This window comes from Pinus tabuliformis, chromosome 8 (assembly GCF_031772625.1).
Source record: "Pinus tabuliformis cultivar Carrire ecotype Pingquan chromosome 8, CPIR1, whole genome shotgun sequence".
NCBI classification, from domain to species: Eukaryota; Viridiplantae; Streptophyta; class Pinopsida; order Pinales; family Pinaceae; genus Pinus; species Pinus tabuliformis.
The window spans coordinates 1,070,752,693-1,070,778,609 of record NC_142294.1 but is presented as its reverse complement, the minus strand read 5'-3'; positions in this window follow the sequence as shown (position 1 = coordinate 1,070,778,609).

Below are 25,917 nucleotides of genomic sequence, written 5' to 3'. Positions count from 1 at the left end.
TCCACCCAGACTGGGTGGAACTCCCAAAGTTCTGAAAAGATTGGCCTGGATTTTGGAAGGCACCAGGCTGCCTGAAGTAACCAGTAGAACCGGCTGAACCAAAAGGCAAGCCTTGTGATCCAGCAAAATTCGGAGTTTGACCAACTCCAACCGCAAAGCCTCCATAACCAGCAAAGTTTCCTCCTAAAGGATTATAAGGAATTGATAACCCCTGATACCTATTCCAAGCCAAAGCTAAGGGAGGAATACTTTGAAATGAACTAACTGTAGAGTACGGCCTATTCCCTTGTTGGCCGAAAGACAGATTCCTAGTTCCCGCGCTACTAACCCCAAGGTTAGTCAAACCTTGAAAAGGATTGTTGCTTTGTGCTATATAATAAAAAGGCATGGATCCTATTGTCAGGTTGGAATGTGGTATATGACTACTTCCAAAAGGAAAACCCTGGAATGAAGCTGATCCGCCCATCATGGACGTAGCGGCACTAAACAGAACTGATGGAATACCCTGTGAGTGGGTGCCAAATGGAAAGAATCCAGAACCAAAGCATTGGTTTGGGAATTTCCACTCGTGGATGGAATGGAGGTAGACCCAACTGAAGATGTGCTAGCAAAAGATCCAAACAAAGAAGCAGAGGAGATGGAAATCATTCCTCTCCCCTGTACCAATGTTGGAGTGTGCATAGTTGTAGCACTTGTAGTAGAAGCCATACTTCCAGCAGTGGTCATCGATGGTAAGTGCGTAGCGTAACCTGGACTTGACGGTCTATGCGTCGGAGTCCCAACGTATTGTAATACGTCTGGATGACTAGATCGTAGTGTAGAATTCGGAGTCGCTAACGACTCTGAGAGTTCTTCTACCTCTATGTTATTCTCCGCTTGAAAGAGAACTCGAGAAAGAACTGGAGTGTCTCTCTCTTGTTCTGCGGAAGTGCCAGGCCCTGATTGAACACTATTTCCCCCAAGAGGAGGATCAATCCCCAATGTGTCAATTGCCGTGGGACGAAACCCACCAGCAGTATTACCTCTGCGCCTTCTAGGAGAAGGCTCTAAACTTGGTGGTGAAAGACCACGAAGTCTTCGAGACCGTCTAGGAGATCGGTCAGCCACTTTGAATTTTTTTTTATGATCTAACTAAAGACTCAAAAAATTAAAATCTAGGCCAACTAAGAGCACAGAGCACACACTATAAAGTCCCTAAAGATAACAGCCAGTCAAACAACTTCCAAGTATTTCCACTCCGGGTAATTAGGACCGGACACCAAAATACAAGAAAGTGAATTAATGGGCCTTCCGAAGGTAGTCTGGGATGATAAGGGCCCAGTCCTATTAGCGAAGGTATCAGAGGAAGTTACGCTGACCTCCTAACAACAGCCTGCGCCGGTGCAAACCCCCAAGATTCACAAGGGTGCCCTCTAGTAGTACTGTCGAGAGTGATGCAACGTCGACCACAGGTGCCACGGGATTCCCCTCCGTAGCCACCTGTGTAGATCCCTAGGAGTAGCAACTCTGGATACCAACTCGTCGTAGAAGCCAGGCGGAACAGTCGTGAGGTAAGTTCGGACAAGTAGGAGAGGGGGTATCTCTCTTCCCTGTCTTCACAGACCCTCGTGCTTATCTCCCAGATCCGGAGCTTTCCTGGTCTTCCTAATGCTATTAGATTTTCACTCGCTATTCAAACTCCTACGTCTGACGTTTAAATGGCCTTGGAGAGTTAACTCTCTACTCGCCTAATCCAAGGCCCTAAAATCCTAAAACTTGTTGGTGTATCTAACTTAAAAAAAAAAAAAAAAGTTTTAGTGAATTTTAATTAGCGCTTGATTTTAAAATAGGTCGTTCTTTAAGTCACGGGATAACGGAAGTGAAACTAGTGGTGTTTTTTGACGCAAAAGAAATTAATAAAAACCTAACTACATGCACATGCACTTGTTTTCGTTTTTCAATGAAAAGCAATTTCTATACGGTTCAGAGGAACTTCAAATAAAAACAAATTTTTCTTTTCTTTTTGTTAATTCACGCTTCACACTCACAAAAGTTAACAAAGCTATGTATGCCTAAAAAGATATGCAAATCTATCCTAATGCAACAAATATATGTTGATGCAAGATTCAAAACTACTCTAAAAACAAGAAATGAAAGTTGCTTGCTTATCAATTTTTATTTTGCCACTTAAAATATCTAGATGGAATATGAGATGCTACCATTCATTTCATCTAAACACTAAAAACAAGTTTCAAGACAAACATAAAGCACTTTCATTCACTAAAAGGAAACCAAATGAAAACAAAGCTCAAGAAAGCAAAACCAAGTTTTTCAAAAAGTTTTCTTCAACAACAACAACAAAAAAGTCTTTTCAAAAATGCTCTCAACAAGACTGAAACTTCGTGATTGAAGAATAGGCAACAAACACTTTTGCAAGTTGACACCACACAATGGACGAAAACTCAACAAAAAGAGATGTGTTTAAGGATGCTCTCAACAATCAAAAGCAGCAATGAAAGCTTTGGCAACAGAAACCAAAAAGATCAAAAAGACAAATTTCAAGAAAGTATCAATCAACAACTTTCATGAAACAAAGAAGTAGATGGCCACAAAAAGCGGTTTTGTGAAGCAAACAAAAAGTCACCAAAAGCAAGATTTAACACAAATATTGAGATCAATCTTTCTGCCCTGATGAATCAGAGCAGCCAAACTTCCAAACAAGAAATCTTGCGTCCTTAAACAAGAAAGGATGACGCTTGCAACAACAAAAACAAGACCAATACCCCTTACAATCAGAGAGAATTTGGAACAAGATGCTCGCTGTAAAACTAACAAGTGATACTGGAAAGTGATTGTTTTAGACTGACTCAAACCATCAGACAGATCTTCAGAGACAAAAATATTTAAAAATCTTGAAAATTGCAAGATATACGCAACTGTACTGATGTACAGATTGCGTGTATACGCGACTGTAACTAAGGAAACCTGTGTATACGTAGGTTCACTTAAAGAAACTTGCGTATATACGCCTCTGTAACTAAGAAAAACAACGTATATAAAAGGTTTCAAGAAAAATAAAAAACAAACTGAAGAAACTGGCAAAACTTAGAATTCAAGAACATACCACACAGCAACAGCAAGCAGACAGGCAGTTGAGCCCTAATTGGCTTGAAAACACCCAAACTAGGAACAACAAGAGTGTTGTCCCCAGCGGAGTCGCCAATTCTGTTGAGGGAAATGTTCCCCTAGGGCTTTTGGGTTGAAACGCTAGCAGACTGAAAATTGTATATACAGAGAAACACACATTCACACAGCCATTATGCTATTATAAACAAATTCTATGATAAGGGAACGTACCTTAGGTCCTACGTTTGAGAAGGTCCTCAAGGGTCCAAACCCTTCTTCAAGTTCCTCTTGCGCCTTTGTCCTGCAAAACAACCAATTCCAAAGAACACAACAGTATATGGACAAAAACTTATAAAGAAACCATCTTCATGTTATAAAGAAAGGTAGTTAGTTATGAAATATAAACAACCATTCACATATGTATTCTAACATGAATATCATAAACATAAAGAGGATTCATACCAGGAACCAAGACATATGTTTCTTTTATTATAGACAAATAAAGTACATAAAAGGAATAATTTCACCTAAGTCACCTTTAGCAGGCTCCAAGAAAAGCTTCCTTCCGGATTCGTTCCAGCCTCAAGCCTTTAACAAACTCCTTCCATGACTTACTCCATGATGTCATAAGTAGTGGTTGAACATCAACACACAAGGAAACAAGGGTTTCCTGTACAAATAGGGGAAGTGCAGAAGGCACAAGGGACTTCAGACCTGGTCAGGGGAAAAATCTCAGCATAATAACCTTTCTCTCCCTTCTCTCCTCCTTTAGGCCTTCCCATTGAGGTCTTTTTATACCTCTCCCAAAGTAGTTTTTTAGTTGGGAGTTGGTTGGGAACAGTTGGGCCATGGGCACTAACAGGTGATCAGCAGGTAAAACCCGCGATCTCCGCCTAAAATTAAGGAGTTTTGTATTTTTTTAAGTGTTTTAATACATATACGCAGGTTGGGTATATGCCTACCCATGTATACACGCATTTAACTCAGGCAATGTCACGTATAAGGGATAAAACATTGTTTTTTAAATTTTAGGACCAGGTCTGGAAGGAGGGGTTACCCTAGGCCATGAGCGCAGCATCACAAACCATAAGAGTGAGATTTGGAGCTATAACAGATGCCCCCTAATATATGAGGTCAGAAGGGGTACATGATGGCCGAAATGTATTATGCAAGTACATGGAAAGGAAATCTGTCAAAAACCAAGGAGGACTTCACCAGAATTCAGCCTGCCAAGCCACAAAAGGAGATCAGAAAGAAACATTGTCTGAGGCGGGCATACCCATGCTCAGAAAAAGTAAAGCATGTCCGCATATCAAGTACAAGCGGATCCACTAAGTATACAAGTATAAATGACTGTAAAATACATAATGGATCATCTAATCATGATGAACAAGTACATGTCTGAATATCACATATAATACTATCAATGATGCTGAAAGATGCAACGGATCACTGATATCAAAGATTGATCCCAAAAGGTACCAACTAAACATGATGGAATAGGATGGTACCACACTGCAAACTCAGGTGCCAGCATATAGAATGTCACCATGACTGACTGCAACATATAAGGTGGAGTGGTATCAACTAGCAGCAACAGGAGCAATTGTCAAGTGAACCAATGAATGTTGATACAACTTGAGGTCTTCACCGACCGCCGTGGTACATTTCTACACCATGGGAATAAATGATCTGAAGTCGACCATGTGAGAAATCGTTTGATTACTGGTCATTGATGTATACCATTAACAAACGCGAGACTACTCACCGATAATGATAATGAGCGTCAAGGTACCTAGTACAATCTAACAAGTGTGAATAGATGAGCTGGAGTTGAACACCTGTAAGAATCTATCGATCAAGATACAATGATGGTTTCCCACTGTCGATAGCGAAGGATATGCCACTAATGACTGCAAACCCCAAGGTATTGTCAAATGGACTCTAGATCTTTGCCCCAGAGCAATGAGTCGGAGTCGATAGGGAAAGATCCACTAGAAGGAAAGCATTAAGGCATCCTCCATCAATCTAGCGCGAGTGTAACCCGTAGGCCAATAATGTGGAAGGAATCGGACGAAAGAGATGTAGTAACCCAACCGAAGTACGTTTTCGGCGTACACAAGATGTGGCTAGCGCATGACAGAAACCCTCTGAACCAACCAATAATGAAAGTTGACACAGAGGCGAGGTATCCACCAATAGGGTCAAATGGAAACCAAGGTACTGCACAAATCCCAATGTGTGATAATGTAATTTGATGTCGAACACAAGGGAAACCACTCAGTCAAATACCCATGATACTGACCGATGCTAAGCACAAGGTGACATATCAATAATGAAAATAGGGCCAGGGTGCAGTTCTAGGCCTGTCCTCAGAGCAAGGTGTCGTCGTCGATAAGGACAAGACCCGCCAGCAAGAAGTCAATGGGGACCTTCTCAAACTGGCACGAGTAAAGGACCAATATAACTGATGTGATGATAGACATGATACTGACAACCAGGGATGGCCGACTGAAAAATGAGTCAAGAGACACCGCAGAGAGGCCAACTCAGGCTAACTTCCCTTGAACAAAAGCACCACTCAATGTGACTATGTGGCAGCATATGATGACTCGGTATAAGTTCGCCATGCAGGAGGCACGAACGAACCCTCCATATGATTGGAAGAGATAACCAATCGGGGGAGAACTGACTCGATAACAAGGTTAAGGCGTACCTAAGTCAAACTAAATCCCACCCAAATGGAGGAGACTTTGCTTTGAGTGCTTTGTTCAAGGGCGACACGACTGACTCTAGATGCCAACAATAAATGGAAATATTGTCCCATTCCCGCTCTTTTTGGAATATTTATTTTTTTGTCTTTTCCTGTTAAGCTTGAAAAAGAATAAAATAATGTTATGGTACAGTTGAAAGAATGAGTGTCGATGGAACAGATGATCTAGTTCCTGGGAATGGAACATTCCTATGCTCAATGCAGGGAGGTGAAAACTGGTCAGTGACACTCAAAGGTGTGTTCTTTCCACGGGTCAAGGTGTGTCAAGTTGCAGAAGTCAAAGGTATGCAAGGTTGATTTTGCAGTCGTCATGGTCAAAAGTTGGCTTAAACATGAGTCCAAGTGAAGCCGGCTCTAGGCCAAAAGGTGCAAGTGGTCAACATGAAATGCAGTAGTACAACTCAACACAAAGGAGCCTCTAGGGTATAAGGCCATAACAAAGCGAAGAAGCTAAGAGGAATGAGTCTTCAACGCATAAGTCATGGCGGGACTACAGAGGACTCCCGAGCCTACTCAAATCGGAGCAGCATGGGCAACAAATGTCAGTGAGGTGCTAACTACGATGCCCATGTAAAGGATGGCTCTACCATCGTGTCATGATTTAAAGAATCGGTGAGTGAAGATGGCTTACGAACCATAACACGATGGGATCGACCCTATGGCAGATGTATCGGCAAATGGAGGCTAGTATGCATAATGCAACGGAAAAATGGTGTCCCTAACCTATATGCCAGTGAGAAAATGATACCTGCCATGACGGGTCAGCAGTCATGGAACCGTCTCAAAACTGTCGAAAAACGTCCAAAATGCCCTGAAAAACAAACTATTCTCGACATTCCAAGCTCCCAAGTTAAAAGTCACATGAGGCCAAACAAAATAAAATTTTGGAAAATTTTTGCTTTTTCAAAACTTATAAAAAGGATTTTGGACTCACCATTTTCACCATTTGAGTTTGAGAGCAAAGAGTTGGAGCAAAAGGAGCAAACTTCCCGTACGCCAAATTCAACCGTTCAAATTCTTCAAAAACCTTCAGGTAACTCTTATACTTAGCTTTCAATTGATTGTGACTGGTTTTAAGATTTTTAATTAATGTTTCACCGTTGAATTTTTTGCCAAAAATTTCACCGCGGCGTATACGTGGGTTGGTAATATGAAACCCACGTACACACAGGCCCTATATGCGACTGTGTGCACAGGGACCCGCGTATACGCCGCGAACAATTTTTAAGCAAAAACTAATGGTTGTAAATCATTTTTTTTCTGAGAAGGCCAGTCACGTGGCGAGAAAGGGAGCATGCAGCTGTGGATAATGAAGTCATGAACGATCCTGAAGCTTTGGATGCCCTACGGCGATGCGGTTTGCTTAAATTTTTCAAACTGCCGAATATGAAAGCAAACACATGTCTGCTTGAGATGCTCATTGATTATTGGGACGTTGAGGAGGAATCCTTTATGATTGACCAGATTCCGCTCAGGGTAGAAGTGGAGGATATCTATTTTATCACGGGCCTTTCCCGAAGGGGAGAGGTAGTACATTCCCGGGGCAAGACACGGAGCAGTCTCACGATAGAGGACTACGTACAGATATATTGCCCGAGACATCCAAAGAAGGTTGGGAGCCAGATTTCCATCACACATGTAGCGAGTTTATCACTGAGGATAATCCTGTTCACCAGAGCTCGAGTGAACGGATCGTCCTCTCTGCATCAGGCATCACAGCTAACCATGAGAGTGGCAGTTGACTGTCTCACTACTGTGTTCGACTGGTGTACTCCTCTCTTGGCCAACATGAAGAGCTAGCTCACTTCTATCAAGAGGGGACAGACCAAAAACTTGGGATATGGGACTATCCTGTGTACTTTCTTTTTCGAGAAGATTCCCGCACTCCGCCCCAGGGTAGCAGTGTCCATCAGCACCCAACGTGATCCTCGCATAGGCCGGTGGGCTGATCTGATGAAACATCTGGGGGGTGGGGAGGTCCCAAGGACTACCTTTGACAATGACTTCTTCACCTGGTGGGATCAGAAGATCATCGTCGTAGATGACTACCCCTATGTTGGGCTGGATTTTTGAGGAGATCTTGATCTAGCATTACCACCGAATGCAGCATGGGGCGAGATTGGTAAGAATTTTTGATTTTATGATTTTTTTGGATTTTTCAAATATAATGATGCATTTTGAAAAATATTTTTTATGAGATTCAAATGACTGATATGATGATCATGTTCCAGACATTGGGCCAGTACGACCAGATGGGTATGCCAGACATGATTATGGGCATTTGAGTCCCAATTTTGTATATTTTTGGACAAACATATGTACACTCGAGACGCTTTATATATCTATATATATATATATATATATATATATATACAGTTCGACTTTTTGATGCTTGATTTTATTGTGATGAATGATTGATGTGCCAATCTAATGCTTGATTAGCGATAGAATCAGCTAGCCAATTATGAGATCTTGGAATGTGCAAATAATTAATATAAGTAAATCATCTTTGCAACAACCTCACCCTTAAATACTAGTGATATAAACATGGATCCCTTACCCGATAATGTTGTTTAATTGTGACACTATCAATTGAGAATCAAGATAAACTACCAACGAGTCGATCCCATGAGAGATTGCCTCAGATAATAAATTAATAACGGTAGTATACTCAGCCATATTGTTCGAAGCAGGACTGATGCATACGCCTCTTGATACCATCAATTGACCAGTTGGATAATAGAGTACCCAAGCTGCGGAAGCGAGATTCCGAGCATGCCGACTAGCACCATCGGCGAACCCAAAATAGAGCAAATCATCCATCAACACCTGCCACAGCAGACCAAAAAGTGTTGATATCAAAAACTCTCGATGATATATGCACAAATATACATAAATTACAAAGAAGCCATTGCTTGGCTCAAACTAAGAAAAGTACTTTTTGAGGTAGAGCCTGTCATGGGGCTCCGCCAACTTGCTCCTAGGGATGTTTATAAGTACTATGATCGAACCAATCAATATACTTCCTTCAGCGAATAACTATGCTGGAGCTGAAGGGACCGTACAAACATCGCTAGTCGGACTGGAGGACCTGGATTCAACTTCATGCGAAGGGGAATGAAAACATGACCAACGATGTAGATCGTCCAAAGCTTGATCTACAGCCATCATTGCTTCGAATATTGCTTCGTCCGATGGAAAAACAATATCCGAGTAATCCAATGCAGAGGTGGAATAAAGGGTCTGAATATGAGCCACATCACCATCTATCTCTTTCCCAGAGGAAGTAGTAGAATGGTTATCTGCAGAGTTATCGATAGATTCACCTCTAAGCTCTACTGCAGACATAAGAGATTCTATTCCACCCGCCTTATCATCATCTGATGTGGTCACAGATGAAGCTAAGGTTCCAGGATCCGAAGAATAAGGAGTTTGAACAAACTCTCTCTGTAAATGATCCCTAGAGGATGAAATTGTATCTATTCCAGCTGTAGGAGGGGGAAGATTAAACATACCCATCAATGAAGAGTACATCCCAACTCCTAGATTCTCAGTAGGCGGACAGGGGTTACCCACTAAAGGAATAGTAGAGTCAGAGCTTGCTTGAGGATCGACTGGACAATAATCCAATTGATCAACCTTAACGATTTTCCCCTCATAAGGAAAGCAAATGACACGAAACAGAGTCGAAACAACGGTGTCCATTTCGTTCACCCAGCTCCTTCCTAAGAGGAGATTATAGTCTAGGTTAGCATCAATGACCTCTACTTCAATATTAACGACCTTCCCTCCAACACATATAGGAAAGGCCGGGATAAACCCATATGGCCTATGAGAATGACCATCAAACGTTGTCAAGAGGGTAGGTGAAGGAACAACCAACGGTGATCCAATAGCCTTCCAACATGACATCGACATGAAGCACGTAGAAGCTCCTTCATTTATAACTGTACGAAAAATGTTAATTTTCTGATATGTAGACTTTATTTGGAAAGCCATATGATGAGGGAGTCGCTTTTTGACATTTAACATGTCAAAAGTGAGCACTAAAGAGTTAGTTGGATCAACTGCCCCAATCGCAGAAAGTAAAGCACTTCGCTGAGCCGAACACTACTGGAGAACCTCTAAAGCGCACATGGCGCATGGACTCTGAGCTAGATCCTCCACAATGGAGTAATTCTGGGCAGACCTAGCATTAGGATTAATAGTCGCGCGTTTAGAGGAACCTTTCGGTATCCGTGGTATAGTCTCGATAGGGGGTCGCTCAATATGAAGGTCGGTACTTCCGGGACCAGTCTTGTCCTTGGAAGTTTCGGCTTCACCATAATCACGTGACCGAGTAGCCACATGGACGTTAGAACCCATCATGAAAACATTTGATGATTTTTCCCCTTCCTGGTTGCCCCCTGCGTAGGTTCTAGGGTTTGAACTCGCGCCAGCAAGAAGTTGTTGCCCTTGGGGAAAAGGGATGGTTAACACAGCTTGAGAACTAGAAGTCCCTTGCTGCCCTAACAAGCACTGAGCGTCTTCAATCTTGGGGCAGAGATGAGTTAAATGGTCTCCACTGCACAACTTGCATGGAAACTTGACTTTCTTTCTAGACTCATTTCCACCACCACCAGCATTATTGCCGGATTATTTGCGTCAGCCTTCCCATCCTGATTCTTTTTCTTACCTCGTCCTTTCTTTTTCCCATTGGAATTTTGATTTCCTTTGGGGTTATCAGATTGTACGGCATTAATCGAAGAATTTTGGGAAGCCGTAGGGTTAGACGATGTGACTTGGTTGTTAGAAGCAGTTTGTAAAGACAACTGCTGCAATTGGTTCAACAAGTTCACGGTAGTTGTGTCTACCGACCCAACGATACCATCCGCATGGGGACCTGGATTCAACTTAGCTATGTCAACCTTAGACCCAGGAGCATCTGGCAAGTATTTTTGTAGGATCCCAGACTGAGAGTAGATCAATTCTAATTGTTGGGCCCTAAAAATGGCTTGCTCCTCAGAATAGACTCCAGACATGGAGACATCTTTGGAGATCTGGGGTTGTAAAGATTTCAAAAACCATTCGAGACAGTACTCCGGAGGGATTTCGGCTTTAATGAGCCTCTTTCTTCGTCTCCATTCCTGAATATGTTCAGAAATATGAGTTGCCTTATCCTGACGAAAAGTGGCCAAATGTTCAGTTCCGGCATCATAACAGACAGGAAACTGGAAATGATTTAAGAAAATATTGGCTAAGTCAGCGAAACATGTAAAGCTGCCCCCTGGCAACTCTATATACCATTTGGCTACATTACCAGTCAAGGTGCGATGAAAAAGTCTCAACCTAATCGAATCATCGATCAGAGAACTAGATGAGCACCACAAATGGAATGTGGTTACATGGTCGCCTGGGTCCTCACCGCTCTTCCCTTCGAATTTTGGAATGTCTGAAGGGAGTTTTATTGGGACCGGAGGCCAGGCCGGATTGTACTTGATTGGATCATTTGTTAACTTAGTGAGATATGGCAAGTTCAACGTTGCTAGAAACGGAAGCCTAGGAGGACCTTGGGGATTCCACCCAGACTGGGAGGAACTCCCAAAGTTCTGAAAAGATTGGCCTGGATTTTGGAAGGCACCAGGCTGCCCGAAGTAACCAGTAGAACCGGCTGAACCAAAAGGCAAGCCTTGTGATCCAGCAAAATTCAGAGTTTGAACAACTCCAGCTGCAAAGCGTCCATAACCAGCAAAGTTTCATCCTAAAGGATTATAAGTAGTTGATAACCCCTGATACGGATTCCAAGCCGAAGCTAAGGGAGGAATACTTTGAAACGAACTAACTGTGGAGTATGGCCTATTCCCTTGTTGGCCGAAAGACGGATTCCCAGTTCCCGCGCTACTAACCCCACGGTTAGTCCAACCTTGAAAAGGATTGCTGCTTTGTCCTATAGAAGAAAAAGGCATGGATCCTATTGTCAAGTTGGAATGTGGTATATGACCACTTCCGAAAGGAAAACCCTGGAATGAACCCGATCCGCCCATCATGGATGTAGCGGCACTAAACGGAACTGATGGAATACCCTGTGAGTGGGTGCCAAATGGGAAGAATCCAGAACCAAAAGCATTGGTTTGGGAATTTCCACTCGTGGATGGAATGGAGGTAGACCCAACTGAAGATGTGCTAGCAAAAGATCCAAACAAAGAAGCAGAGGAGATGGAAATCGTTCCTCCCCCCTGTACTGATGTTGGAGTGTGCATAGTTGTAGCACTTGTAGTAGAAGCCATGCTTCCAGCAGTGGTCATCGATGGTAAGCGCGTAGCGTAACCTAGACTTGAAGGTCTATGCGTCGGAGTCCCAACGTATTGTAATATGTCTGGATGACTAGATGGTAGTGGAGAATTCAGAGCCGCTAACGACTCTGAGAGTTCTTCTACCTCTATGTTATTTTCTGCTTAAAATAGAACTCGAGAAAGAACTGGAGTGTCTCTCTCTTGTTCTACAGAAGTGCCAGGCCCTGCTTGAACACTAATGCCCCCAAGAGGAGGATCAATCCTCGATGTGTCAATTTCCGTGGGACAAAACCCACCAGCAGTATTACCTCTGCGCCTTCTAGGAGAAGGCTCTAAACTCGGTGGTGAAAGACCACGAAGTCTTCGAGACCGTCTAGGAGATCGGTCAGCCACTTTGAATTTTTTGTTATGATCTAACTAAAGACTCAAAAAATTAAAAGCTAGGCCAACTAAGAGCACGGAGCACACACTATAAAGTCCCTAAAGATGACAGCCAGTCAAACAACTTCCAAGTATTTCCGCTCCGGGTAATTAGGACCGGACACCAAAATACAAGAAAGTGAATTAATGGGCCTTCCGAAGATAGTCTGGGATGATGAGGGCCCATTCCTATCAGCGAAGGTATCAGAGAAAGTTACGCTGACCTCCTAACAACAGCCTGCGCCGGTGCAAGCTCCCAAGCTTCACAAGGGTGCCCTCCAGTAGTACTGTCGAGAGTGATGCAACATCGACCTCAGGTGCCACGGGATTCCCCTCCGCAGCCACCTATGTAGATCCCTAGGAGTAGCAACTATGGATACAAACTCGTCGTAGAAGCCAGGCAGAACAGTCGTGAGGTAAGTTCGGACAAGTAGGAGAGGGGGTATCTCTCTTCCCTGTCTTCACAGACCCTCATGCTTAACTCCCAGATCTGGAGCTTTCCTGGTCTTCCTAACGCTATTGGATTTTCACTCGCTATTCAGACTCCTACGTTTTACGTTTAAATGGCCTTGGAGAGTTAACTCTCCACTCGCCTAATCCAAGCCCCTAAAATCCTAAAACTTGTTGGTGTATCTAACTTTAAAAAAAAAAAAATAGTGAATTTTAATTAGTGCTTGATTTTAAAATAGGTTGTTCTTTAAGTCACGGGATAACGGAAGTGAAACTAGTGGTGTTTTTTGACGCAAAAGAAATTAATAAAAACCTAACTACATGCACATTCACTTGTTTTCGTTTTTCGATGAAAAGAATTTTCTATAGGGTTCAGAGGAACTTCAAATAAAACAATTTTTTCTTTTCTTTTCGTTAATTCACGCTTCACACTCACAAAAGTTAACAAAGCTATGTATGCCTAAAAAGATATGCAAATCTATCCTAATGCAACAAATATATGCTGATGCAAGATTCAAAACTACTCTAAAAACAAGAAATGAAAGTTGCTTGCTTATCAATTTTTATTTTTCCACTTAAAATGTCTAGATGGAATATGAGATGCTACCATTCATTTCGTCTAAACACTAAAAACAAGTTTCAAGACAAACATAAAGCACTTTCATTCACTAAAAGGAAACCAAATGAAAACAAAGCTCAAGAAATCAAAACCAAGTTTTTCAAAAAGTTTTCTTCAACAACAACAACAAAAAAGTCTTTTCAAAAATGCTCTCAACAAGATTGAAACTTTGTGATTGAAGAATAGGCAACAAACACTTTTGCAAGTTGACACCACACAATGGACAAAAACTCAACAAAAAGAGATGTTTTTGAGGATGCTCTCAACAATCAAAAGCAGCAATGAAAGCTTTGGCAACAGAAACCAAAAATATCAAAAAGACAAATTTCAAGAAAGTATCAATCAACAACTTTCATGAAACAAAGAAGTAGATGGCCACAAAAAGCGGTTTTGTGAAGCAAACAAAAAGTCACCAAAAGCAAGATTTAACACAAAGATTGAGATCAATCTTTCTGCCCTGATGAATCAGAGCAGCCAAGATTCCAAACAAGAAATCTTGCATGCTTAAACAAGAAAGGATGACACTTGCAACAACAAAAACAAGACCAATACCCCTTACAATCAGAGAGAATTTGGAACAAGATGCTTGCTGTAAAACTAACAACTGATACTGGAAAGTGACTATTTCAGACTGACTCAAACCATCAGACAGATCTTCAGAGACAAAAAGATTTAAAAATCTTGAAAATTGCAAGATATACGCGACTGTATTGATGTACAGATTGCATGTATATGTGACTGCAACTAAGGTAACCTGCGTATACGCGGGTTCAATTAAAGAAACATGCGTATATACACCTCTGTAACTAAGAAAAACAGCGTATATAAAAGGTTTCAAGAAAAATATAAAACAAACTGAAGAAACTGGCAAAACTTAGAATTCAAAAACAGACCACACAGCAACAGCAAGCAGACAGGCAGCTTAGCCCTAATTGGCTTGAAAACACCCAAACTAGGAACAACAAGAGTGTTGTCCCCAACGGAGTCGCCAATTCTGTTGAGGGAAATTTTCCCCTAGGGCTTTTGGGTTGAAACCCTAGCAGACTGAAAGTTGTCTATACAGAGAAACACACATTCACACAGCCATTATGCTATTATAAACAAATTCTATGATAAGGGAACGTACCTTAGGTCATACGTTTGAGAAGGTCCTCAAGGGTCCAAACCCTTCTTCAATTTCCTCTTGCTCCTTTGTCCTGCAAAACAACCAATTCCAAAGAACACAGCAGTATATGGACAAAAACTTATAAAGAAACCATATTCATGTTATAAAGAAAGGTAGTTAGTTATGAAATATAAACAACCATTCACATATGTATTCTAACATGAATATCATAAACATAAAGAAGATTCATACCAAGAACCAAGACATGTGTTTCTTTTATCATAGACAAATAAAGTACATAAAAGGAATAATGTCACCTGAGTCACCTTTAGTAGGCTCCAAGCAAAGCTTCCTTCCGGATCCATTCCAGCCTCAAGCCTTTAGAAAACTCCTTCCATGACTTACTCCATGATGTCATAAGTAGTGGATGAACATCAACACACAAGGGTTTCCTATACAAATGGGGGAAGTGTAGAAGGAACAAGGGACTTCAGACCTGGTCAGGGGAAAAATCTCAACATAATAACCTTTCTCTCTCTTCTCTCCTCCTTTAGGCCTTCCCATTGAGGTCTTTTTATACCTCTCCCAAAGTAGTTTTTTAGTTGGGAGTTGGTTGGGAACAGTTGGGCCACGGGCACTAACAAGTGATTAGCAGGTAAAACCCGCGATCTCCGCAAGAAATTAAGGAGTTTTATATTTTTTTAAGTGTTTTAATACATATACGGCGGTTGGGTATATGCCTACCCGCTTATACATGCGTTTAACTCAGGGCAATGTTGTGTATAAGGGATAAAACATTGTTTTTTAAATTTTAGGACCAGGTCTGGAAGGAGGGGTTGCCCTAGGCCATGAGTACAGCATCACAAACCAAAGTGAGATTTGGAGCTATAACAATATCCTTGCTTATATACAGCTAGACCTGGTCACCAACTTGAAAACTATGCTCCATCTGATGCTTGTCATGCCTAGCCTTGTATTTGGCTTGGCTCTTTTCCAGCTGTTCGTGTACTTCCTAGTGGATCTCCTGGATTTTTTCAATGAACCTATTTACCTTGTCCACATCACTGTGTCCATCAACTGTGTTATCTTTACCAAAGACAAAATCCAAAGGAGACCTTGGTGTGAAACCAAAACAGGTCTCAAAAGGAGATCTCTGTGTAGAAGAATTTTTTTCTCTGTTGTAAGCATGCTACACATAACACAAGTGTTCATCCCAAAGCTTAGGATGTTTGCTGCAATATCCTCTGAGTAACTGGATCACTGTCCTGTTAACTAATTTTGTCTGGCCATCAATTTGTTGATGAAAAGCTATGCTTTTCTTTAGTTTGGTGTCCATCAGTTCCCACGGACTTGACCAAAACTTCCCCACAAATCTGTTGTCTCGATCAAATACAATAGAAGTGGGTAGTCCAAAATGAACCCATACATGTTCAAAGAACAGTTTTGCAGTTTTTTCAACTGTAATCTACTTATTACAAGGCATCAAAATACACATTTTACTGAACCTATCCATAACAACATATAGATAATCATGACCTTTCCTATATTTAGGCAGTCCTCCAACAAAATCCATGGAAACACTTTCCCAAGGGTGAGAAGGAACTAGTAGTGGAGTGTACAAGCCTATTTTTCTATTACTGGGCTTGCTTTTAGCACACATAGTACACCCTCTTACATATCTAGAAACTGTCTCATTCATTTTTGGCCAATAACAAAATCTTTGCAGCTATGCAACTGTTTTACTTACCCCAAAGTGACCTGATATCAGAGAAGTGTGTGCTTCTCTAATTATCTTTACTCTCTCGGTTTGTGGAATGCAGAGTTTCCCACAATGGTATAAGATTCGGTCCTTCACATGATAATCCAATTATTCTACTCGTTTGCCTTGACTCAAAGTTGCATATACATCTTTAAAGTCTATATCTTGAGCATGTTGTTCAATGTAGCTTTCATGTAGCACCAAATTATGCTTAAGTATAGTAGATGCATTTATAATGGGTCTACATAACATGTCCGCAACTTTTTTGTGTATGCCCTTTTTATATCTGATGACTAAATGAAACTGTTGTAGAAAACCCATCCATCTGTAGTGTCTTGATTGCTGCAACTTAGTTTGGGAGTGTAGATATTGAAGTGGTTGATGATCAGTATGTATTACTGTCTCTTTGCTCATTAAGTAATGTTTCCACTTTTTCACACTCTGAACTAATGCATACAATTCTTTATCATTTGTAGGATAGTTAACTACTGCAGGATTAAAAGTCTCAGAATGATAACATATGGGTTTATTGTGCTGTGTCAACACTGCTCCTATGGCATAGTCACTAGCATCCATTTGGATCTCAAATGGTCTTTGTAGATCAGGCAGGGCTAGTACAGGTGTTGTACTAATCTTTTCTTTCAAGGTGTCAAAGGCTTTCTGATGATTTCCTCCCCACTGAAACACCTTGTTCAATCTTGTTAAAGCATGTAAAGGAGTTGCAATTGAGGAAAAGTTAGAAATGAACTTCCTCCAATATTGTGCTGCTCCTAAGAAGCTTCTCACTTCTGTAACAGACTTGGGTTTAGGCCAGTTTACAATGACTACCACTTTAGAGGGATCTATTTCAATTCACCACCCCCTACTATATGACCCAAATAATTTAGAGATGTTTTGCCAAATTCACATTTTGAGAGTTTAACATGAAGTTTTTCTCTTTTCAAAACATCTAGGGTCTGCTTAACAAGCTTTAAGTGTTCTTCCCACGTTTTACTAAAAATCATAATGTCATCCAGATATACAATAACAAAATCATCAAGAAAAGGTTTGAGTACATCATTCATTAATCTCATGAAAGTAGCAGGAGCATTAGTTAAGCCAAAAGGCATAACCAGCCACTCATACAATCCCTGCTTTGTTTTGAAAGCAGTCTTCCATGCATCTTGGTCTGCAACTCTGACCTGATGGTATCCACTGTGCAAGTCTAGCTTGGTGAAATAAACAGCTTCTTTCAATTGATCTAAAAGATCATCTATGCGAGGAAGGGGATAATGGTTTTTGATTGTTATCTTTTTCAGTGCTCGGTAGTCAATGCACATTCTCCATGAGCCATCTTTCTTTCTCACCAAAACAATTGGTGACCCACATGGTGATGTGCTAGGCCTGATGAACCCCTTCTCGAGCAACTAGTGCACCTGCTTCTTGATTTCAGCATTCTCTAAAGCAGACAACTTGTACATTCTGATGTTAGGCAATGGAGCATCTTGCTGCAAAATAATATCATGTACTATTTCCTTTTTGGGTGGTAGACCTTTAGGTTCTTGAAACAAGACATCGTACTCTGAAACAACCTTTTCTATATCAACTTGTTGTTTAGCATTACAGCCCTCAAATACATTGGTTTTATCAGGTTTCTTTTCCTTTACAACCATCAGTAAGAATTGTTTGCATGAATTTATCATTCTTTTCATCTGCCCTGAATTTATGAGAGTATAATTATTCTTGAGCTTATGAGCTCTTACAAAGTATTTGATTCCATCTTTCTCAGCTCTATAGAAAATAGCTTTTCTATCATACAAGTAAGGACATCCTAAAACAATTCTAGATATATCCAAAGTAATTATGTCTAACTCAACCTCATATACAAATGTTGACCCAAAAGAAAACTTGAGTTTGCACTGTCTAGTCACTTGTAGTTGTGCTTTGTCATTCAACCATCCTAATGGGTATGGTTTCTTGTGAAGTGTAGTTGCTAATCCTAATTTCTTTACAATTGCTTCAGAAATTAGATTTACTTGTGAATATGGAAAAGCTCATGTCTTTTCTCTCATTTTCTTCAACATTAATAGATTGAGCAAAGTTACTAGTAGATGCTTCAGAATTCTTACCTTTTATACCTGTGGCTGCAATGGTTGTTTCATCTCTTGAGTATAACCCCAAATCTTTCTAAATAGATGCAGCAGTCTTCTTCTTCTTGCCATCGAGCTTCTTAGCCCTCAGCGCTAGATGCAGAATCCAACAATGCTCATCATCATACCCATCCTTTTTACAGTGAGTGCATGAAGCTTTGCTTTTCTTTGCAGTGTTAGCCTTCCTTGCTTTCCATTTCTGCTTTCTTTTCTCCTTGCTCTTGCTTGCAGTGGGTTGGGATGGTCCCCCAACTTCTGGATTTCCATTCTTTTCTCTAGCTTCTAGATGAGTAGCTTGTACAGATACCTCATCTATACTAGTGGGATTAAACATGAGGATGGTATGCCTCATGTAGCTGTGTAGACCACCAATGTACTTCAAAAGAGTCTCTAGTGAGTCTAATGAGATTCCTAGAATCAATGCCCTCTTTCTAAATTCTTGAGTGTACCCTTGCACACTTTTCCCTTTCAACTGCGGAAGAGTTTGCCAACTCATCATGGCTTGTTGCATGTAGGCCAATGGATAGAACTGCTTTTTGATTGCAAACACAAATTCACTCCAGACAGAGATAGTCTTACCATGTCTTTTTATGTCAGCTTGGGTTCTACCTTCCCACCAAACCAAGGCAGTGCCCCCTAGGCGTAGGCTTGCCAACTGAATCTTACTCTTGTTTGAGTCGATATTCTGCACTCTACAATACACATTAATTTGTCTAATCCAATTGTCTAGCTTTTCAGCATTTAACTCTCCATCATATATAGGCAAATCAAATTTAACATCTAGTTTGATCAAAGATGCTTCCTTGTTATGCACAAGGCTATTAGGGGGCGTGAGAAAGCTTTCCTCTTTCCCTTTTTCTTTGGAGTGGTCATGGAAGTGAGACTCATCTTCTTCTTCTTTGTCTTGTTTAGAGCCTAATGAATCTTCATCCTTATGCTTTCTAAAGTCCCTATACATTTCTTCTACCATGGACTTTATGGCTAGGAAACTTTCTATGAATTGAGGGTCTGGCCCCACAGAACCTTCCTCTGTCATTGTCTTCTGAGGATAGACTCTCCCAATTTCAGGATTAGTTTCAACCAACTCTCCTTCTCCTAATTTGAGCCTTGATCTAGTGAGCATTCAATAGCTAAACCAACACAAGCTTGTCTAACCTTAACAGCCTAAAGCTCTGATACCACTTGATCTGAAATCACCCTATGAGTGATCTCAGTTAAATATTTATTAAATGAAGGTATTACAGACTCATGTGTTGGTGTGTGTCTATGTTATTTAGGCAATGGATCAATCAGATTGCAAATACACAGACACTTGAAATGGAAAACAGGAGAGAAACACATTAAGCAAATACAAGAACACAACAATTAATAAGGAGTTCACCCTATCCTCCAAGGCTACATCTCCAGTCCAGCTCTCAGTGGTGGCCTTCTTTCTTTGTGTCTTAAAGCAGAGAATTATAATGCAGGAGCTCAATGTGAGTATCCTAAAATAGAATTTTCTTGGCAGGGTGGTTCTTGGATTCCCCAAGCCACTAGAGTGCACAGACTCTTTTCCTTACCAGCTCTTGACCTTTCTAGTCTTTAATGGAAGGAGCCTAATGTGGTGCTCAGTGCTGATAGATCCTCTCAAGGATGGCTTGGATATCTTAAGCTCTTTGGTGCTCGTCGTTGCCTTTGGTTAGCTTGGCCCTCTGTCTTCTTTCTACTTTTTGCTTCATTGTCTCTTCTTCGCTTTCTCTGTCTTCTTCCTTTTCTTCTCTCTATCTTCTGGGTTCGGTGTCTTTTGCTTTGTTTGTTCATGGCTTTAAAACCATTCGAGCTCATGGCTGTTCGATTCCCCTTCCACCTTTGTCGGATCGCCTATTGTAGGTTCGCTTGGAGTTCCCTGTCTCGGCGTCATCATCAGGCTCACAGGTAGTGGCCACTTGTCCTCCTACGAACTGCGCCAGCTTTTCCCTCGTTGGTTCAATTCTTCGGTTACGTCGTGGAATGAGTCATCTGCCACCTCCGCGTCAAACCGGACCTCAAATTCTTACATATCGCGGCTTAATCCGCCGTCAATTCTGTCTTCTCCATTGGGCACGATCTCAACCATTAGATCTAGAGCCCCCAGAGCCAACGCCATTCCCCCATTTCGCGCGGTTGACTTTCTCGATCATTAGCACGTGATGAGTGGTAGTTTTCTCCCTCCTCCGCTTGCTACGTGTTGGGCGTTGAGTGGGATCGCTCCTTTTTCACCAAATCTGCTTACCGCCCAAGGGTGCCCCCGATAAATACTGTCAATTTTCGAGCGCGGGTTCCGCCTTTAGCCTTTAGCCTTTTCCCCACAGTTTTCCTGGCTCCCATGCGACCGAGCGCTCGGGGCCTCTCCTTCTCGAGGGCTTTTGCCCAGTGATATCGCGCATCAAAAACTGCCTCCTTTTCCCAATCCAGGCCTCCCAGCGGCTAGTTTCGCCTCCTGCATAGTCTCCATGGGCCTCGATCAGTGCGCTTTGACCAAGGTCCTCGTCGTTCCACGGTGGCTGCCAACTGCCACTATTCATAGGTGTTTCTGATCACTCTATTCTCTTTGAATTCGAAGTTTTGTCCTGATTCGGTACAGTCTTGGTTCTTCTTATTTTTCTTCATGGATCCAATTCGGATCAGTATTTAGGTGTAGGATCAGTGGGATAGGCTTCCAATAACACCCATCCATCACTTACATTGAGACATAGAAGTTGACATATTAGGGAGATTTAAATCCTTCACCATCCCATGGTCCAAAGCTAAAGTGCATCATAAAATTGATTCAGAGGGGGTTAGGCTAGGTCATTGTGTGAGTGGTTCTCCTCGCGACTACCCAACCCATGGTAGGGAATCCGTGTGGTGGTTAATCACCAAGAAGCTCAATACTTGACCACACCCATGGGACGAAGGTAACTATAGTAACCAATCATAGGAAAACACCTTATAGGACTTGTTGTGGGCAGCAGTTGGTTCTCTACCCCACCTTTCTCTAGACAGCTCTACTTGCGGGGATCAGATTCCATCAAGTAAAAATTAATTTGGAAGGCCATATGAAACAATATATTTAGGACTTGTTTGAGGATACAGATCACCATTAGGGTAGAGGTCATTTTTCTTTGATAAGATGTGTTTGCTTGAATTATTGTAGCATATTAATATAGTTAATTTACACTTGGAACCAGTATACTAGGTGTTTTCTTGTTGTTTGTTTCTCTTTTTCTCATATGATCCCCTTTTAGTCTATTGTGTCATCTTTGTCTCGACATCATTGTGCCCCCTAGGAATTTTTTGTGGAGACATCGTGGCCTTCCCCCAAATTTCCTTTAGGACATCTTACTCCTCCCCATCGAGTTTGAGTTCATCCTCCTAGTCCTCCATTGAGTCCTCATTCTCACTCTAGTTCCACTGATTCTTCCAGTTCTTCCTTTGATTTCATGTCTTCTCAACCCTGCAACACCACCATGTCAAGCACCAATGTGGGTGCAGGAAACCAAAGTGGTAACCAAGGTAACCCCACAACCGAAACCTCTATCGATATGGGCACCACTCCTCCATTGCTTCCCTTTATGGCTGGTTTAAGCCTCCCTAGTTTCAGCCAGCTCATCAATGATCCTCTTCTTCATGACCCTAGTTGGCTTGCTATGCCTACCAAGCTTCCTTCTAAAATCCCCATGTTCAAAGGAAATCTTGGAGAAGATCCCACTCATGTTCACTCATTTCATATGTGGTGTTCATCCAATTCCATCCCTGAAGACTCCATTTGTCTTTGTTTGTTCCAACACACCCTTACTAAACTTGTTTCCAAGTGGTATGTGGACCAACCACATGCCTCCCATTCCACCTTCGCAACTCTCGCCAAAGATTTTATGTCATACTTCTAGATACCCCTCCGATATGACACTGGTACCAAACTCTTAACCTCTTTCCATCAAACTTCTACCACCCGCCTATCTGACCATGTTCAAGAATGGCGTAGAAGGAGGAGCATGTGTAGGGCTCCTGAATTTGAATACCATGTCTATATGGATTGGTTCCTTAGATCGCTTTTGGCCCCCATTGGTAAATATGTCACCTCCCACTTCCCCTAGTCTAAGGAAGAAGCACTCCAAGTAGCTTTGAAATATGACCTGATCTATGCACAATCAGGATATGTTTATATTGTCCTTCTCGATATGCCTCGACCTAGTGCTACTAATGTGTTGGCGGAATCTCATGTTGCTGAAGGAATTGTTCAATATATCTCACACCCTCAACCTCCACCATATCCTCAACCTCACTTGAGTTATGGTCAACCTCAGGGGGGGGGACCAATTCCACTTACACATATCCCCCTCCTGCTCCTTCCCATGGAAATACTTACCAAGGTTGAAGCACGTCATACACATATCCTCATCTGCATCAGTTGATGCCAGGGCCAATTGTAATTTCACCTGGTTATCCCAATGTTTCTGCCAATTCTTTCTATCTATATGCACCGCCTAGAACTCTAGCCCCTCTGGCACTAGCACCCCAACCTCCCATGCCTCCTCCACCTCTACCATAACAGCAACCACCTCCTCAAGGTCATGTGTATGCTCAATAGAGTGCAACTAATCCCCCAAACCCAAAGTGAAAGAATAAGGGGAAGCGTAACCAGAACCAGCCATCTCAAGATAACCAAGGCAACTAGGGTCCACCAGCTAATTCCCCTCAGGTTGACCAGTCTACTCCCACAACCAAGCTATAGGGCGGACAACCCAAGCAAAAAAAGGCTCTTTGAATGAATAAACCTTGTGCTTGTTGCAGAGTATTTGGCCATTGTACTCATGAGTATCCCCTTTTATCTTAAATGCGCCAAGCATGGGAAGCTCAAGAAGCTACTTCTAGAGGACCTCAGCCCATTACTCCACCTCCTTCCCCTCTTGCTTCATCACAACCAGTTGTGCTTACAAATATTTTTCCCCATCAGGGGTATGTAGCTGCCCAAACCACACATTGTAATGCAGCTTCTCCACCTTCATAATCTGTATAAAACAATAACCAAATTCAAATGATAAATTCCAACGAATTCAACACTGAACAAGTCAACCTTCAGACTTGATTGTGCCAATATGACAAGCTCCCTGCCAAGTCAGCGACTGATCCCCAACCAAAAGTTTCCACTGAGCCTTTTTGTCGCCCAATGGCACCTTACAAATCCCTCTACCTAAAGTTCCAATATGCCTAAAGTTCCATTACATTGAAATGTTGCTTCTTCCAAAGCTGCCCATACTTATAGCATAGTAGATGACTTGGTGTAGTCTCCTACTTCCATGTCAATGCTAGAAGTCCTCTAAACATGCCCATCCCAACGGAAAACTATATTATCTTATTTTAGGCATTATGGATCCCTTTTATGATCATATGATTGTATTTGACGTTGAAAAAGTGGAACATCCCTCCATTCCTTTCTTAGTTTCCTTTCAAATACCATTCTCCACAAATAATGCCACAGTTTAGCGATGTATCATAGATGAAGGCACCTCCACCTGTGTCATGGTCTCTAGTGTTTGGAAGAAACTTGGTTCCCCTGATCTGTCCCCATCCACTATCACTCTTCGTGCTTCGGATGTTCATCCCTTGCAACCCCTCAGTTTGTATCACAACTATCATATTTATGTTTCCAGCAATACTGCCTTGATTGATATCAAAGTCATTGATTCCCCATTAATTTACAACATCTTATTGGGTCGTAGTTAAACATATGCCATGTATGTTGTTGCATTTATTATCTTTCACAAGATGTACTTTCCTTAGAATGGAAATATTGTCACTAGCAATCAGTGGAATTACTATGACCCTTAGTCTCAGACATCTCCTCATACCGTTATCTCATTAATGACTGGCAATAAGACTATCACTTCCCTCACTGATGTGTCTCCTTGAGTCTGTAAATATTCCACATTTCTTGGGGCTTATTATGGCCCATTGCCTATCCATTTTGAGCCTATTTTTTCCAGTGTTTGCATGCTTCAGGCATCACAAGATGCCCACAAACAGTTTGGTATTCCTTCACAGAATCCAGCTTCTCCGCAACCTTCTAATACTAACTCAACCCAGCCTTGAGGTACAATTACTCTAGGCCAATTTCCTTTCTTTAGTATCTCTCCTAGCCCTTTTTAGCTCGAAACCATTCCCCTGGGTCTTAACCATCTGGGAGTAGTTCCCCCAAGTAATTACTCTTATAGTTAGATACCTTTCTTATTCCCACCACCTGGAATCTTCTCTACCCCTGTTATGGCTATGTTTAGTCTACCTAATATGACCTTGGGGATCCTAGTTTGGTACAGTGATCCTCCAACAAACACTCCCCTTAATCAACACAAACCTTACACAGCTTTTACCCCAGTTCAACCTATATTGTTCCTACCCATTCCTTTGCTTTAGTTCCACAAAAACTTCAATAGGAAGCCAATCTTGTTGTGAAAGCATATGATGAGGGGGAAAAGCCCAGAAAAAGGGGTGCAAAGACAAGTCACCCCAAAAAACTCCAATTCCTCTTAAACCACCAAAGCCTACTCCTCCATGTGCTTTGTGTGAATCTATTGGGCATGCCACCAATAATTGTCCTAAGCTCCCTCATATCAAGGTTGTGGTGTTTAATAGCTTTCCTAACTCTAACATTCCTAAGGTTCATGTCACCTTACCTGACTCATTTAAGAAGAATATATCCTTGTGCATGAATCACCCTTGTGATTTGTGTGATATTTATGGCCATTATTCCCATCACTATCCCCATCTCGAAGATTTTCATGATACACTTCAAGTGCTTCACAAGTTATATGTCGCACGTAGTGCTTCCACTTCTCCTCTACCTATGAATTTTGGTCCCACTGTTATGCGAGAACAGGAGGCTTCCCAACCCACCATTGTGATTTCCCCTCCTGATGTTGATATGACAAATAGGTTTGCCCCTATTCTCTACCTCTCGTCATCCATGGGATCAATCTATTGGGACTCTCTTATATTTTCCTATTTTGATTCAGTCAAACCTTCTTCAACGAACACTTCAGTCTCAATATCAGTAGATGTTGTAACTATTAGTCATCAATCTACCATAGTAGATGATGCCTATGTGAACCATGTCTCCCATGATAATGATCCGTTCCATCACCCCTTACTTTGAACATATGAATTTGAACCACATCCACCTTGTGGCCATTACATTTCCACTCAATGTTTGGGTAAGGGGCCATCCACTTTTGAGAGTCCAAGAGAGGAAATTATCCCTAACCCTCCTAATACCTCTAGTAGTGTCGAC